Consider the following 10,190-nt stretch of genomic DNA (forward strand, 5'->3'; position numbering starts at 1 on the left):
CCATTTGAACAACATGCCTATATTTGAAACATTGCCTTTCTTCTGAGTCTTCGTGAGAGGCAGAGCCCAATTTCCACTGGAAACCGCCAGATACTACCTTTCCCAGCATCCTTTGCAGGTAGTTATTGACAGGGAATCTAGGATCCACCAATCAGAAGCACTCATTCTGGCATTTGACTCAGCTGCTGGTGACACAAAGAAGCAGCGATTCTGTAGCCCTCACTAGTGGTGGCAGCAGTGGCAACAAGATCATGTTTCCATGGCAGCAGCGTTTTCATGTTTTCCCCATCCTGCACCTGGAGCAGAAGCGATGCTGCGTGAGTAAAAGAGTGTGGCATCTGGCAAGGGCAGTGGCGTTCTCACCAGCACACTGTGTGGCATAATCGCAGGTATTGTATGTGCCCTGCTGCTGGGGCTCCATGCCTGCTTTTCCAGCTCCCCTAGCAACCCTATGAGCAACCCACTGTCATTTTAATAAACAAGGACAAGCCAGCTGGAGTCTGTGTTGCCTATAGCTAAGAATTCTGACAAATCCTGAGAGTGTTGGGATAGGGAGCTAGTCAGACAGGAGCTGGGCAGGCAAAGGAAGGGAAAGGGAATAGATTATCCTTGTGCATTCCTGCACATCTGCAGGGAGTAAGGTAAATCTAAAAGCAGGAACAGTCCTCACCAAACTCAGGCTTGTCACCAAACCTCTAATTCAATCTCAGGACACTGTTCAGCCACATAGGTCCTTGTGTGCAGAAGACGAAGTGAGAGGCGGTGGGAACTGAAGAAACAGAAGCAGAGAAGTCCAGGAAGAACTTTGTGACTGATGAGGGCACTGGTACTCTGAGGTATCCACTCAGTCCTTCTGAGCGTGTTTCTGCACTGCCCATATGTTCTTGCCTGCCTTGCTGCACTCTGTCTCCTGACTGAAATCTTTCTTTCAAGAAACAAGAATTGAGGTGTTGTCATCTCGCCGATAACAAGACTGTTCCCACCTCTGGGGAGACTAGGACAAGTGGTGATATCTCCTTTTCAGGCCCACCACAGAAAGCAGGCCACCTATAGGGGCTTTAACAGCCCAGCCCCTACAGCTGCGTATTCAGTGAAGAGCAAAAGGAAACAGATCAGAGCAATGAACTGAATGACACTGAATGTGAAGTGTGCAGAGAGCAAGCAATAGGTGCCAGTGAACTGCGAATACTTCAAACCACAAATTGAAAATCTGTGTTCCCTTGGACCTGATCTTAGTCTGTTTTGAATAAGGCTCCCATGTCTGTTAAGGTAACTTTACAGATATTCAAATATGTGGTTCAGATTATTCACTTTTAAGAACTAATTCAACAAAATTTTAACAAGGACATACCATGTACACAGTACAAAGTGGGAATTGTCAAGGATTCAGAAGTGAATCAAATGCAAACTTCAACAGGTATGCATTTACAAAAGTGTCATATTACATGCTCGCATACTACCCAATGAATTCTAAGTGTTATATTCTTTTGATACCTCCTATAATAAATGTTTCTGCACTATTAAGGTAATCTTAGTTTTAAATACTTCCAAATACATAAAAATGTTTACCCTCCTATAGAGATAAAATATATCTAAGCAATCTTTTACAATTATTTTTAAAGCTTTTATTTATTTTTAGGAAAAGAGAAAGGAAGGGAGAAAAACATGTGAGAGAGAAACATTAATTGGTTGCCTCTTATGTACATCCAGACCAGAGACTGAACCCACAACCCACGCATGTACTCTGACTGGGAATCGAACTGGCAACCTTTTGCTTTGCAGGACATCGCCCAGCCAACTGAGCCACACTGGTCGGGGCTCTCTATTCAGTCGTGTATGCACTTATGCAACAAATTCCCAGACATTCTGGGAAATTCAATATTCAGAATATAGAAAAATATCTGGCCCATGGATCACAAACTTTCAAGAACAGAAAACTATAAAATGTACTACTCTTTAAAATATTTGTTTCTTTGAGAATTCAGAAGAATCCTCCAACTTCATGATTCCTCATTGATTGCCTTGAAGTAAAATTATGAACTCTGTTGTAGATGTATCAATGCCAAATAAAAGAGAAGGAAATTATTCTGATTTACTTAACACAACAGCTTTGGGAGAACAATATGAAGCCAGATTTCAGTGAGGTCTCTTTCTAAATTAGGCATACTTTCAGTAACAGGAATGAGAGTGAGTAAGATTTTACTCAGGCACTGGGACTAGGGCTGACAGGGCCTGGGGCCATCCTGGTATACACACAGAGGAGTTACCTCAGGAGCAGTGTGTTCACGGGACGACCGTTGTCCTTTGTCCCTGCATTTTCCACCCCACTGATAACCTCAGTCTTGGCCTACCAAGGAAGCTGGGACAAGATCTTCTGCCACCCCATAGAAAGCTCAGGTCCAAATCAAGTCCATGGACACTCATGTTTGCTGTTGCTCTGGGTCTTCAAATCTTTTGGGCTCCCTACAGGGATCCCTAGTGTTTGGTGTCTTGCTGTTTCAAAGTGCATCTACTCCCCTTACCTGGGTTTTTGGAATAGGTCAGTTCTAGGTCAGAGACCATTCATCATTCAAGTGCTGCTGAGCCCTTGGAACAGAGAAAGCCCAAGGAACAGGAGACATAGCAGTCACTCTTCACATGCCCGTGTGCTTTGTCCCATCCGTGCTCTGGGCCTACGGGCTAACAGTGCAGACTTTCCCTCCTGGAAATCAGTGGCTCGCGGTCCCCTTGCCCCACAGCTGTGGAAGGAACCCAGCTCCTCCTCCTTACTGTGAGAAAGCTGGGTGGACATGGTGCTCCCTCAGGGCTACAGCTACAGAGTGACGAGGCTGGGAGTGGGACCCAGACCCTCCTGCCAGGTCAGTGCTCTTTCCCACTGCCTCAGGAAGCCCCCAGGGAATAATAGCTCTTAAGAAGAATCTTCCAGGAGCCAGATCTTGATTTATTAGCAAGGGAGGTCTTTAGGGCATTGCCCACTACCTGGAAGTGGAAGGTTTTCCTTGGGGAGCCATGAACCATTGTGTGGCCACTAAAAACCCAGTACACATTCCTAAATGCCAACACTTAGCGTTTCTTCTGTCAAAATAAGGATCCAGCCAGATTGGATTCAAATATTTTCGTCAACTCTGTGGCTACAGTATGAGCAACTCCCTCTGAGCCTATGAAGGATTTTTAAAACTTAAGGGTGTCGTGACACCTTGCACCTTGACCTCATTACCCAGGAAGCCCACTAACACCATGGTGTGATTATTTAGGCCTAGTATCCTGCTCTCTTCTAGGTTATCCTCACATCTCTTCAGCCAGTCAGAAGTCAAATGACCAGGCCTGCATGTCAGTTTCTATTTTTGTCTTAATTTTGCAAACCAGGTGCTTCCACTGATGACTCAAAGCAGTCCTCTCCTGAGCTTCCAATAGCACTCACAGGACACTCATATGGCCCTGGGACATGTGAGGCAAGAGCCGCCTGCAAACCTCTGCGAACAGAATCATCTTGGCACTAAGCCGGGTGCCCCCTGACAGTGGGGTTACTACACTGGAGACCCTGAACCCTCCACAGACTCTGAGCCCCAAGTCTCCCTCTAGACCCTGCTTGGTGGATTCAGTTCCAGCCCTCACACCCACCCCCTTCTTCAGACTGACCTCCAATTCCCTTCAAGTATCACAGCCAAATTAACCTCACAGCATGCCTTTTTTCTCTTTCACCTTCAACCTCACATTGGTAGTGTCTCCATAACAGAAATGATGAAGCTCTGAACTGGATCACCTCTCTCTTTTTGTCTCCTCCAGTCCAGAATGTTTGCATCTCTCAATAGAAGCATTCTCTTAGCTCTGTAGTTGGGTTCAATGCATTTGAGCCTCGCCATGATCTTTGTTTGGAAGTTTATTAATGTTGTTACATATTATTTTAAATGGCTGCACCATGGGCATAATTAATCTTTCCAATTCTCCTGTGCACTCTGGTAAATAGCTTCCCTCAATTATTAGAGGAGTCTTTTTTTCCCTGAGTTTGATGATCTTGTGATGCTTCAACCAGGGACCTTTCACCTAGTCACCGTCCTACTCCACTCTCGGGGGTAGGAGTAAAAACAGAACTCCCATCCCAGAGCATTGCCCCTTCTCCCTACAAGACCAGAGGCAGACAAGAAAACAGGGGTCCACCTCACTGCTGTGGAAAATGGCACCTATATCTTCTCCCACAACCATACAAAAAGTGGGTGATTTGAGGGCACATTTGATCACCCTTAGCTTGCCTTCTAAAACATACCTCCAAACAAAATTTACTAATGCACTTTATATATCATGTTACTGCTATTTTCCCCTCAGGGGCCTATCCACATGCCTCATACTGGGTAATGGGAATACAGACAAGGTCCCATGCGTGCAATGTAAAGAAGGCAGGTGCTGGGCAGGTACTCCCACACATGTGGTAGGAGCTCCAAGAGAGGTAAGAATGAAATGCACCACAGCTACAAGGTGTCATCTGGTCTAGGGGATCAGGAAAACCCTCCTTCAGGAAGTGACTTTTAAGCTGAAATGGATAAGATGAAAGGAATTACCAGAAAAAGGGCGGGGGCAGTCAGGCAGAGTCAGGCAGCAGACACAAAAGCACCAAAGATGGAGAGAATGTGCTTTCCAGAAACTGAAAGAGACCAGCATGGTTGGACCAGAGAGTATCTGAGGAAGGTTAGTAGGGAAAGGGCAGATGACATAGACATAGAGAGAAAGAGGAAGTAAGCTGATGAGACAACTATGTGAGATCCCCATTTCCTCTTTCCATGTGAAATTGTCTTGAGAGCTTGTTTGGAGGTTCTAGCAGGTGGGGAGCACGGATGCTCGTACACCCCTGACTGAAGACCAGTCCTCTCCTCTAGTTGGGAAATTCGTCCTCTCCGACCAAGCACACAACTACTCGAGGGATGCACATGGGTCTGTGAGGCAGGAAGGGGACACCCGCCTAGCCAGCCGGATCGGCTGACTCAACCCTGGCGATCGATGGGGGTGACAGGTGTCGCAGCCTGATCGCCCTCACATCCCCCACATGAAGTTGTCTTTTTTTAAATTTTTATTTATTTATCTTTAGAGGAAAGGAGAGAAGGAGAGAAATATCAATGTATGGTTGCTTCTGGTGTGTCCCCTGCCGGCAAAAGGCCTGCAACCCAGCCATGTGCCCTGACTGGGAATCGAACCGCAGTGCACGAACTGCGATCGTGTGGTTCGCAGGCCCGCGCTCAATCCACTGAGCTACACCAGTCAGGGCCTGAAGTTGTCTTAAACTGTGGACACAGACCACAGGAGACAGGAGAGCTTCTCCAACAACCCATCCTCCTTTCCGGTGGCTCTCGTATCTTTAAAAATCTCGAACCCACATCATCCCCTCCAAAAAGTCCTCCCTGATTGTCCCATCCTGCCCTTCACAGCACTTGGGGTTCCCTCTGTTCCAATCAGTGGTGTTCCCCATACCAGTTGGTGCTAAGAATAAAACACTGGGACAAAAGAAAGCAGAAATCACTTCAGCTCTTCGTCCATCTCCTTTTCCACAAGCTGTGGAATGACACAAGCCTCACAGGAACTTTTTAAATGACGTCTTGGTCATGTACTGTAGAGGGAAGGATTCCCTGACTACTAGAAACACATTAGCAAGTGGAATCCGGACATCTGGGTCCTTCCTCACACACCTCTACATCTCAAGGAAATATTTCTCCCCTTGTTCCAAAGAACTATTGAGAGTAACAAAAAGTGTTGCACTGTTACAAACAAGCCCCTCCCTCCAAAAAAATGAGAATGGCTTTCACGAGCAAAGGGGAGGTGTGACTAGTTATTTTTTTGAGAGGAGTAGGACATTCTAGAATTTATTAAAATATTTGTTTGTTTTATTTTGCCTATCTAAAGTTAACATAGTTATATTTTTATTTTTTTAATTTAATTGTTCAATCAAATCCACCACACTGTGTCTGCAGGTATCAGCCTGTGCAATACAACACAGTACCGATAGATGGCGCAATGTGACTGCGAAATAAATACCTAATTTAGGACAACCTCACAGTATCAGGTCTAATGCAGCTGTTGAAATGCCTGAGAGCTTTCGGGTGCATCCCTTTCTCTGCCAAAATCACCGACTAGCTGTGGAGCTCCCACTTCTTTATTACAGGTGGATAATTGTAGAAGAGGACTCAGATTACGACGTTTTCTTCAAGAACTCTTTGTGGTATTTTGAATTCAATGTTGTATGAAATTAGCCCAGATTGCTCAGATTCTGTCCTTGACTGCTGAGCCTTCTCCATGTTTTCCACAATCTCCCTGGGTTTTAGTGCCAAGGGCCTGGTCACAAATACCAAGTTTGTTTAGACAGAGATAACGGGAGCTAAAGGGCTGCTTCAGGTTGTTAATCTAAGTCTTTACATTTGTTTAGTGATAAGTTTGTAATGCCTATATCTTTGCCTCAGTAAGTCCCCACAAGGATGCAATGGATAGTTGCAGAATTATTCACTGGAGATAAGCAGAATTATCTCCAATTTGGAGGTAAAGGACAAGTTTAAGAGGCCAAGTGGTTAGCATTTTCTAAGCTTATGACATCAGCCCCAAACAGTCAAATTCCAGTGATATTTCCACGCCATCTGGCTGTGTCTCCCCATGCTTTGTCCATGTGTGAGCTCCCCATTTCATTCTTTTTTTTTTCCATTGCTAGAACTACAGCGATGACCCATAGTCAGTTTGCTATTAGCTGTTCCCGTCTGGAGGATCGGCATTTCCTGGGTATAATCATCATGTCAGTACTGCTAACACTACCCCTCCCCACAGAGCCCTTCCAGAGTGCAAGGCCCTTTCTAAAACACTTGCTTAAACCTGCTGACTCAGGAGACTCTCGTGACAATCACGGGAAATAAATAAAGCACTGTCACTAATCCCCACGTTACAGATGAGGAAGCTGAGGCACAGAGAAGCTAAGTCGTTCCAATGAACATCACACACAAACAGCACAACTGGAACCCGAACACGAACCACCGAGCTCTGGAGGCCACGTTCTTACCAACTCTACTAGTGCGTGCTTAGAACCATCACGAGGGACGAAGTGAACCAAGTTCATCTTCCCTGTATTGATAAATGTGCTCGCTGTGATGGGGTGAGAAGACAGGCCCTGTGCAAGGGGATTAGGTCATGGTCCCACAACACTGTACACGTACTTAAAACCACTGAATTGTACACTTTAAAATGGCTGGCACGGTGAACTTATGTTCTACCACAATGAAAAACGAAATTTCTCATAAGTGTAAAGTGCTTAGAAGACCAGAGAAAGACTGCCAGGTGCCTAGCCAACAACTGTTCTCCTCTTTTTCTTTCCTAGCAAACTTCAGTCACTGGGGGCAGCAACGAGCGCAGCTAAAAATGTTTCCAGACTCCCTGCAGCTAGGGTGATGGCGTGACTGAAAGCTGTGCAAGGAGAGGTAGGGCCAGTACTGAGTGTAGACTCTGGAAACGTGCATTAAAACATCGGTCGGGTGGGGGGGGGGTGCTGATTCATCTAGCATGCTCCCTTTTAACCTTTGACCCTGTTAAAGAAAAAAACATAGGTCCAAAATGGTGTCACTTTTTACTAAAGCCCATGATACCAAACCTAGATTTAATACCTGACCTAATTGCTATTTCACCTTCTCCTGGAAACATAATTTAATCAACCAGCCTGGAATTTTCTGGTCAACACCAACATGGGCCTTCTCCATCCCTCCCCCCACCCCATAGAAAGAATAAGTAATCTGCACGAGATAAGAACCCTCCCCTTATTCTTCCCTCCCTTCCTCCCAAAAGATGTCTAGGCCCCAAAATAATCCTTTTTTTTTTCTTTTGCTAATACTTTCCTTGCCCCACCTTTCTTTTCCATAAAAATTTTCTTTTTTTGTACAACCCCTGGGAGCACCCTTCTAGTTGCTAGAAGGGATGCTGCCTGATTTACCGATTATTTAAGAAAGCCAATTAGAAGTTCATATGCACTCCACTGACTTTTGTTTTCTTACAAACACTTTCCTTCTTCCAGCATGGAACATAAAAGCAAGAGAGCTGACCTCCAGCAGCCCTCTAGAAATCATGAGGACAGAAGTCAGCACCGGGGAGGCAGAGCAGAGGTAGAAGATGCCTGAGACGCCAGTGGCATGGTGGAGCTGATACACCTTTTGTGGAATGCTTACCCCTGGGCTTCTCGCCACAGGAGAGAATAGAGAATTTGCCTCTGGCCTCTACCAGTATTCAAACAACCTGCTGCTGAACACAATTCCTAACAAATTCAGCATGTTAACCACTATTGTTATTATTGTTGTTCTTGGCCCCACATACCAGAAACCAGAGGATCTGGGAGCACAGTCCTGCCAATCCCACTGCCACAGAGGCCAAAAGAAAGAGTGGAGATACCACTGCTGTGTCTGCCCCGAGGCAGCCATGTTGATTGATATTCCTCCTCTTCCTCCTCAGCCAGCTCAAGCATGAAGTTTTCCGCTGCACAGAGCAGAGAGGACTGGAAGACATCGGTGTCTCTTCCCCGCCAGATTATAAGGGAGGTTGATGGGGTCGGTAATCACATCTCACAAGATTGAGATGACTCATCATGGGGGCCTAGCTGTCTCCTCAACTGGATGATTCTTTCCAGCACTTCCCAGCTCCTTGACTTCCTCTACTCCCTCCACTTTTGCCGGCACATCGCCCCAAACGACAACTTCCTGGGGCAGCCATTCCCTGGACCCTGCCCGAAGGGAAACTGTCCCATCAGAGTCTGGATGGCCCACTCGTCCCTGTCTGACTGCTCCTCCCTCTTCTTCCACTCTGCACTCCCCGCACTTCCGTCCTTTGGCCTCATTATGACGGTCAGTGCCATGGGTGTGCATCTTGGTACAGGGAAATTCAGCACCATATATCAATATTGTAGATGCCCATGGTCTTTGACCCAGCTACTCTATTCCTAGGGATTTATCCTACAGTTCACAGGACTGTGCTCAATAACACACTTACAAGAATATTTTATTGTTTGCTACCACTTGTGTGGGGTCATTTAGGTAAAAATAAATAACACATTAACTATAGCTATAATATATTTGGATATATATACATATATGTAACACCTATACATCTAATATGTATATACACATATATAATATCCATATCTATAATATACACACACTTATGTGTGCAATATAGATACACACCTACTACTCTGTCCCTAAAAGGATATCAACAAACTAGCAACAGTAGAAGATAGAGGTGGATGATGAGAAAAGACTTTTTACTTACACTCTTTCAGACTTGAATTTCATATGATGTGCCAATATTACCTAAGCAAAAATTTTTTCAAAAACACATTCATCCCAGAACTGTCCCCCTCTTCTCCTAGTCTTCTTACAACTTGGCTGCCTCTCTGACCCAGTGGCAAACCCATGGTCCATCCGTAGCAGACACCTGCTGCCCTGGTCCTCGTCTCCTCAGGCGTTATCTTTCAGCGCACCCTGACCAGACTTCCCACAGCCAGCATCTCTTTGCCTGAAGTCTTTCTTGGCCACCACGGTCCTCTCTGTCCGTGTGTGTGGCAGCTCTCAGCCCATAGTTACCCCGGAGCCGTCCTAACCAGCGGCTGATGGGAAGTGGTAAAAAGGACACCAGCCCCCACCCAAGATGCACTTCCACACTGACTCACAGAGGAACCCAGCAGGATTAAGACCCTGTTGTCTGCAGTGCGCTCCTTTTACTGGTTTCTTTCCCTCCCCTGTCTTGCTCCTTCTCTCCCCTACCAGCATTTTTCCTGGAATCCCCTCTCTGTTTGCTCTCTGTCCCCGGGTCTGCATTTGGGAATCCCAGGTGAAGATGCGATCATTTCAACTCACTCTCTTTAAAACTGTCCATTTCTCCAGACTTTCTGTGTGCCTCCCACAGCAAACCTCCAACTGCTCCTACCCAGCAGCCAGTGCCTCTGAGAAACCGCTGAACCATGCCAACCAACACCCCCCAGATTCAGTGCCTGCATCCTCACCCCCAAGCTGGCTCATCACTGCTGCGCAGAATCTCTAGCCAGGTCTTTTTCTCTTTGACCAGAAACAACATCTTCAAACTGTTACCGTTCAGTTTTAGTCTCAAGTCCTACTTATCTCCACCTCCCTCTTTTCCCAGGAAAAGAGAAGCCTCGGCAGTGAACTGGTGATTTCTATATCGATATT

The 10,190-nt window shown here is 45.9% G+C and overlaps 1 long non-coding RNA gene across 1 annotated transcript; it reads left to right on the plus strand.

Moving 5' to 3' along the window:
• Positions 1-238: 238 nt before the first annotated feature.
• LOC118985866 (uncharacterized) lies at positions 239-1,088 on the plus strand. Its single transcript, XR_005066209.1, has 2 exons — positions 239-389; positions 711-1,088. It is a non-coding gene; the product is annotated as an uncharacterized LOC118985866 (long non-coding RNA).
• The last annotated feature ends 9,102 nt before the right edge of the window (positions 1,089-10,190 follow it).

This window comes from Sturnira hondurensis, unplaced genomic scaffold (assembly GCF_014824575.4).
Source record: "Sturnira hondurensis isolate 20B ecotype Veracruz unplaced genomic scaffold, ASM1482457v3 Scaffold0004136, whole genome shotgun sequence".
NCBI lineage: Eukaryota > Metazoa > Chordata > Mammalia > Chiroptera > Phyllostomidae > Sturnira > Sturnira hondurensis.